Genomic DNA, 8,693 nt, shown 5'->3' on the forward strand with positions numbered 1-8,693 from the left:
TAATTATGGATTTATAAAGTCATTAGAAAGATAAGGATAATATGTAAGCTTTTTTATAATCTAAAATTTATAAAAAATAGTCTCTAAATTAATAGTTAAGATGGCTTGTGAAAACAATTTGCACACTAAAATTACATTTCATTATTTCAAATACACATGTAAATATATCAAATATTGGTTTAAGATAGAAATACTATCTTAACCATACAATCAATATGTTGAGACAATATCTCAACCACACACCTAAATAGGATCTAAGATTTCTCTTAAATGTAACAAACTTCTAAACAAGTAAATAACTTCATCACACGACAAGTAGGAATTATATTTTCCAAGTCTCCCTTTAATGACTACTTGTCTCAATTTCAATAAGCTAAGCACAGTGAAGTCCAAATGTGGTCCTAGTGTTTACAAATAAGATTAAAAGGAATATGTTGATGTCCATATAAAGGAACAACCATCTATCAGTATGCATGGGTACCAACTATAACAAGTCTACTAGGATGTCCTTCCTGTACATGGTTCAATCAACTATGCATTTACTTATACTTGTAAGTCCCCTCCATTATTATCATTTTGAAATCTTCTAAGCTACTAACTCCATCAAACTCTCACATAATTGTTGTAAGGGTGTATTCGTGGATTCCCCACCTCCACTCTTCCAGAATCACCACTAGGAATTCAATTACTGAACAACATTCCAAATTGTGACATAACCTCAAAAGAAGACCACTCAACGGCTTCAACAAATGAGAAATACTTTCATAGATCCGCAACTGCTACACTATCCAAACAACCGTCCATATTAAACTTTTACCTACGCTTGATTTTTTTTATAAATCCCTTCGAACCATAAAACCAATTTACTAACCTCTTGCTCATGGCAGTCTCAACAGGCTGTAGCTCTTCGACTTCTCTGGTTTACCAAAATTCTTCATGGCAGCTCCTTCTTTCAACGAAATTCGTTTGGCAAATTAGCTCATCCATCAACACAAAAAGCGTGGAGATGATAACTTTATTTGTGGAGAGCACGAGCGGGATCATGTATACAATAAGGCCGAAGGAGCAGGCAGCGTAGATGCAATAGTTAAGCATACAAAACTACACAACAGAGATCGCGAGAAGCACGATTGCAATATCGATAAAACCATAGGATAAAATTAGGCCATGTGAGACGGTTTGAACCATAGTTACTAAATTTGAATTCAGATTCTTATGTATGTGTTGATACACGACACACTGTACAATGAATGTGAAGGCGAAAACACACACGAGCCAATTGAGAGCTTTGACCAAAAACTTGAGCCAGTTGAGAGTTTTGACAAAAAAAAAATATATGACAAAATCATTCATTGTACCGAATTTGAATTTGAATTTGAAATTGTTGAATTTTTAACCGTACTGAACCGAATTGCTGAATGTGGGAATATTGTTTTACTATAGTTTAATGAGGAGTTGCCCAGAAAGTTATGGAAATTTCGGTCATATTTAAAGAAAATTTGGTAAGGATTTTTGTAAATGCAAGTTATAGTTGTTAAACTTCAAAATTTTAAATGCTCTAGACATTTTTGATGGTGCTGAATCCATTTCCACCATCAAAAACACGATTCAAACATTATCTCTACAAGATTTTTTGAAAACAATTTAACTGCCACTTTTGACCTTCCAGGGAATTCCTTGGCGTTGTAGACGACTCCCATTATTTCCGCTGCATTATTTCCACGAGACAATCCAAATTTGTATTTTTTCAAAATATGTATGTGTTGGTACCCGGACGTAATCCCAAGTGGTAAATTTGTATTTTTTCAAAATAAGTATGTGTTGATACACAACCCACTGTGGTACGCGGACGTTAGTTATCCAGGATGGTTCTTGGTGGTTGAGACAGTTCATTAATTTGCGATTTTTTTTTTTTTAGCAGTTAGGCCGAAATTGGTAATTATGGTTTGAACAAAGAGTAAGCGAATAATAATACACTATAAAATACCTTTCTTATTTACTCGAATTTATTAATCACTTGGGCAACATGAAGAAGTCAATCTGCAGACCTTATATATATAAGCAATGTAGAGTTTTCTTGATTATATATTTTATGAATTTATATAAATAAAAATTTATTATTTTGTGTTATAAGAATTTATTATTTTTAATTAGTATAAAATTACTATTTTTTACTGTATTTTAATATGAAATTTATTGTTTTATATAACTGTAATTTTTTAATATATAATTTATTGTTTAACGCAGTTGAATTCTAAAAAATAATATCTGATATAATGAATTGCGGACACCTCTTAATACTTAAATATACAATTTATTGTTTACTATATTTATTGAGAATAAAAATTTCTATTTTTAATTTTTAAATATTAATTTTTTTATTAACAAAAACCTTTACCAAATTAAATTGTAATTGTATTTTTTTTAATAAAGAAATTTCTGCTTTTATTATTTTAAATAATATAAAAAAAATATTTTTAAATATTAAATTTTATATTAAAAAAAAAACTTTACTGAACCTACCATTTACAGCTTATTATAAACTTTTTTTTACTATAAAAAAATTTTATTTACCAAATTTCATCCTAACTATAATATTTTTAATATACCATTTTAAAAAATTAATAATAAATTTTTTTATTTTTATTTTTTAATTTTCCGTAACGAATTTGAATTTCCAAATTTGCAGCCGAACCGAATGGAACTAGCGCATTTTGGAATTTCTACGGCCAGTACAATGGAACTTGATAGCTATGATATATATGAAAAAGATCAACCATGTGAGCAATATTGTCAAAACAAAAAAAAATATTGTTTAACTTTTATATATTTGGTGTTTTTGATTAGAATTAGATTAAACAATATGTAGGTAAACAATAATTTTTATGGTTTAAAATATATTTTGATTATATATAATTTTAATATTTTTAATGCATTTAACCATATAAAAAATTTAATAATTCCAATAGTTGGTTATATATATATATATAAGCTCCAAAAACCTAAGAGTTTAATAATAATAATAGATAAGACATCATAGAACAGTTATAAAATAATCAGAGATAAAACATCATAGTACTCTTATAAAATAAAGCTTTCGTTCATACCTGAAGATACCTTCATGCTTTAATATGGGATCCTGCATAACAGAAGCAAAAGCACCTTTCTGTGCAATTACTCACTGCCCAAACTATGAGGAAACGATGATAAGGGCGGTCCCCTCTGCCAGGCCTTGAATTTGGTGTCCATAAATGTTTTTTCATTTAAGAAGTAAATATGAAATTGACATGCTATCAAACTTTCCAAACAATAGATTTGACATTTTTTTTTAAGTTATACATTACAAATTTTAGTAGTTGTATTAGGTTTTAAAAATATAATTTATAAGGTATTAATAGTTTAATTTGGTGATTTATTTTTTATTTTTAATAATTTATTTATTTATTTATTTATATTTTATTAAGAAGTTGAATTAGGAAAATTGTGGTTTTAATTAGTTGGGTTTACACGATTCAAATATTTGAAGAGTTTTCTAAAGTGATAAATCCATATTTATATATTCAAAAATTTATTAATTATCTCACAAAACTACACTATAATGTATAATTAAGAATGACATATTTTATTAATTATCTCACAAAACTACACTATAATGTATAATTAAGAATGACATATTTTTTTAGTACCAAGTGTCACATTAAATAAAGAAAAATTTAATGATACACTAACTCCTAAATATTCTGATATATAAAACATTTTTATTTTCCCATAAACCATTTAACCTTGCTTTGCTTAGTACTAAATCTACGTTGCTACTCACTAACTTCCAAGTTTCAACTATATATTTTTTATTAGTCTTTTAACAATGCACTATTACATTCCTAACATTTCCACAATATAATTTCATTGTCCATGTCCCTTCTATTCTTCAATGCATCCCTAACATTGAAGAGATATAGGCTCATTTAGCATGTCTCTTATTCTTTAAACTTCCAAGTTGGGCTATTAATTTATATTCACTATAAATATTTGCAGCTATTTTTAGATATTCCCCTAAGATCACAATTCTAGCGTATCAATTTTATTTAAAATTTCATTATATAATATAATATAAAATGATATTTAAAATATTTTATAAATTAAACTAACTGTTTATTTATTTGTCATGCTAAAAGGCATTTTCTTTATAATATTGTATTTATTTATTTATTTGTCATGCTAAAAGGCATTTTATTTATAACATTGTATGCTTGGATGTGTTATTGGAAATGGTCATGGTTGTTAATATGTGTTAGATGATTGGTTATTTAATATGTGTTCAATGATTATTAATGGCTATTTAGCAGTTTGCACCCCTCTTTGTTAGTATTATTCCATCCAAAGGTTATTGTTGGTTGATTTTAATACTTTGATATGAAAAGGAGTTTGTTATTATGTATCCAAAGTCAAGATTCATATTATCATGGTAAAGGCCACAAACAATCATCTTAGCCATATAGTGTTAATAACCAAATAGATTGGAATATATTTTATGTAAATCACTTACTCCCCGAGTTTAAGTTTGATGCTTTTGATTTAAAATGGGTGATGATTTTTTATTAAATATATTAACAATGCCACCAATTGATCTATATTAGATCATAATATTATGTTTCATTGAGATCATTGCTTTTAGAGCAGAAAAAGATGGAGAAATCAATTTGGAGAGTCATTTTAATGGTGGTTCTTGTTTGGAAAATTGAAGGTGGAAAACTCTTGAGGCCATTTTGAGGTTTTAAATGAAAAATTTGTGTGGTCCCAGACTAATTATGGACCAAGATTCCATTTTCCACACATTGATACCTTTCCAATGATATAAGAATCACCTCAGTCAGAGCTTGTATGAGAAAATTATGCCTTCCACAAGTTGATCCACCTAGTTTAACACCATAGTACAGGTGGATGCCACATCAACCCTTACACATGCGGCGCTAGCCATGTTTGGACTTCGAAGAAGTATCTAGAAATTCGAAGAATCTTATCACTATTTTAGGGTTGATGAAGTCAAAACTTACCCCTAGATGACTATTGAGCTATGTTAAACACTAGGTAACTAAGAGGAGTAGGGGTTCCATTCTATGCAACTGTATTTTATTCTAAAGTTGAGTAGAGAAATTGATAATGGGAAGTTAGAGAGAAAAACATAGGGGATTGATATTTTGTAGCAACAATATTGGCCATGGGACTCATGGTTATCCATAGAGAGTACCTTCCTCTTTGTACTTTCACATTCTCCATACTAGAGAAAAGAGAGTAGAGCAAAATCACATTCTCATACTCATATGAACAAATTTTCTCTAAAATAGAAAATTATATTAAGTTTAGATAACATATGGACCTTTCGAACATCACATAATCTAAAAGTGGGCTTCCATAGTAAGAATTATAACTCTATTAATTCAATTCTCTACATCATTAAATCCTTACTCTTTTGCCCCTATAGTCTCTTTCCCTCTACGTCATCTTAATCCCAAGATTAATGTAACATAATATGGGCAACATCACTTCTTGGGGTAACATATTTCCATGATTCATGACATTTTTAAGAATTTTATGGATAAGGTAACATAATTATTATTTTCATTAGATCTATGTATTAGTGATTATGCTCTATCATCCACTCTATCACACATTTTTGTATCTTTAACATAAAGTGAACAATCAATATCCTCATGGAGAGAGTGGAAATATAGAGATGACTAGGGAATTGGAGGTGCCCCCTGGCGAGTGGAACAAATTCATAGATTTGCTAAAGAACAAGAAAACCCAGGTGGTGAATGACCAAGACATGATCTGTTGGGGATATTAGTCCCAAGGCACATTCACTATTAAAGAATCATACTCTCTCCTCAGAAAATCCAATGCTCTATAGAAGTATTCCTATTGGAAATGTGTATGTGGGGGTCACCATTGGTCTAAGTTGTCCACTTTCTTGTGGTTGATTAGATGGCGAAGACTTCTTACCTGGGATTTATTGAGGTGCAAAGGCTTCATAGGGCCTTCTTGGTGTTCGATCTATCAAGAGGAGAAAGAAAGCATGGAGAATCTACTTAACATGTGCTGCCATATGGAATCTTAGAGGAACTACATATGATTTTTATTTGGTCATCTTGAGTGAACCCCAAATAGCCTAGAGGAAACCATCGAAGCTTGAGACTCAATAAAATTTCGCAATCCAACAGTAAATAGAGCTTGGTTGTTGATCCTTGGGTTTCTCCTCTAGAACGTATGGGAAGTAAGAAATAGGGTGGTTTTAAAGACGGTAAGAGATCAGGGGAGGTGGTTTGGCAACAAACCCAGTTGAATCTCAAAGAAATGATCCTCTCAAAAAATTATGGTGATGAGGACTAGAAAGCCAAAGGAGAGGAAGCTTTCAGCCTTGTTGATTTCGATCTGGTTCAAATTCAAGTGGTTTGTGGCCTGGGGTCGATTCCATGTAGTAGATCCTCCTCCCCTGGAGAGTTCATCCCTCCCCCAAAGGGGTTCATAAATTTGAGCTTCTATGGAGCCTCAAAAGGAAACCCAGGGGCAACAAGCTTTGAAGGCATCCTCCAGAACGAGAACGATCACCCTTTGAATTTCTTTGTAGGCTATTGTGGTTTCACCAACAATAATGTGGTAGAGTTTCGGGCACTAGAAAGGGTCTTGGTGTTGGAAATAATACTGAGAGGGGGGGGGGGGGGTGAATCAGTATTATCAGATCAGTAAAAACTTTCCAATTTCATACTCAGAAACATATACGCTACTTCAATTAAGTGAACCCGCGTGTACACGCTACTGTGTCTAATGAAACTCGCGTATATCTAGAGATCTTATAATTCAGTTAGCTTAATCTTCAGTAAATGCATCGGAACATTATTAAGCATATTAACAGTAAACAGGTGCAGAATAACAGAACAGAACATCACACAAGAGCCACACACATGAACACCATGATATAAGGTGGAAACCCAATGTGGGTGAAAACCACCTGCTGCAATTCGTCTCTTTCTTCTTTAATAAGAAACTTCTTTTACAATGTACTGGTGCAGTCCTTTACCAGTACGCAGGCTACAACCTGCAGAGGGCTACAACCCTCTCTCGTTTTCCAACTACTTCTGGAAGGGAGCTACAACCCCCTCAGCTCTTGTACTAGCCGATCCATTTACTAGTACGTAGGTGCTGACCCTACAACCTTCTTTCCTTCAGGGACCACGTTTCATCAATTTTCAGACTGGATCCAAGAGTACACAACAAACATTACTGCAATACAATCATCAACTTATACTTGCATCATAATTCATTAAACAACCCAATACTGAATCACTGAAACCCTGTCACCAAGATCACAGAACCCAAACCAGAGCCCAGAACTCTGCAACAACCACCAGAATCAGCAGCAACCTGAAATATCAAATCTTATTATGCATACGCTACTTCACTGTACCAAAACCGCGTGTATACGCGCTTTCACCAAAGGCAACCCGCGTGCAGATCTAGAAATAATTACTTATACTTTCGCTGTCAGATCCGACCCTTGCCAAGCGTCCCGAACAGATAACCAGCAATACCAGATCTTCTCACTTCGTCAGACACCCAATGCTTACCCCTTTGCCTAATGATCTTCTCCTTATATAGCCTTAGGTACTTCACAATACCACGGTCCAAAACCATAGTAACACAATACCATCAACCTCGAAACGAGGGATCGACACGCCCGTCGAGACACCATGGTCCGAAACCATAGGCACAACTTCCAAGGACTAACCACCACGGACCAAAGGTACTTTTCCACATACACGCTCTTTTACTGAAGCCAACCTGCGTGTACACGCGATTTGATATATAGAGAACCTGCGTATACGCGACTTGGTATATAGTGAACCTGCTTGTATACGCGACTTGGGCTTAACGAACCTGCGTGTATGAACTTTCTTGGCATGCTGTACTAAGATCTGTCCTCTGATTAAGTTGCCATCACCTGTACCAACCTCTGAGCACCTGTACCAACCTCTGAGTGAGTTGCCATCAAGGACAACACTTGAATCATAATGCCAACAATCTCCCCCTTTGGACTTGATGGCAACCACCACACCAAGTCACTCTCCCCCTTTGACATCAAGGGCAAAGGGCGGACCAAGATATTTTCTTCTTTGGTATACCTTCTGCTGTCCATACTCTCCCTGAGTACATGCTGAAGTTTCTGATTTGGCTCCCCCTTTGTTTATGCCAAAGTGTACCAATCTATCCACGCTCCCCCTGAGCAGTTGTAGGTTCTAAGACCAGCCATTCAGATCTGTACCATAAGCATCAGCCTGCAATACTATTCCTTTGATCAAACAACAAGATGTATCAGAGGAGTTCTGGGATGGGTGACCTCCTGGGAAGTCCTAGTTACCGGGTGCAAGCCCCGGAAGTGATGATTGATGCTATGTGATTTGTTCTCCACATTTCTCTAGTTTCAATCCCACTTCTTCACCCCTGAGAGCATCACCCGATGCAATGAGTGCTAAGTGAACTATTCAAAAATCATGAGAAATTAGTCACTTTACGACTACCTCTCATGGAAATGGTCATACGTTTGAATGACTCACTTAACGCAGCTGAATCCCAAAAATGATATCTAACAAGATGTATCATTTAGTTTCATCAACCACTTCTAACCATAATGCCAA

The sequence above is a fragment of the Pinus tabuliformis genome, chromosome 7 (assembly GCF_031772625.1).
Source record: "Pinus tabuliformis cultivar Carrire ecotype Pingquan chromosome 7, CPIR1, whole genome shotgun sequence".
Lineage (NCBI taxonomy): Eukaryota > Viridiplantae > Streptophyta > Pinopsida > Pinales > Pinaceae > Pinus > Pinus tabuliformis.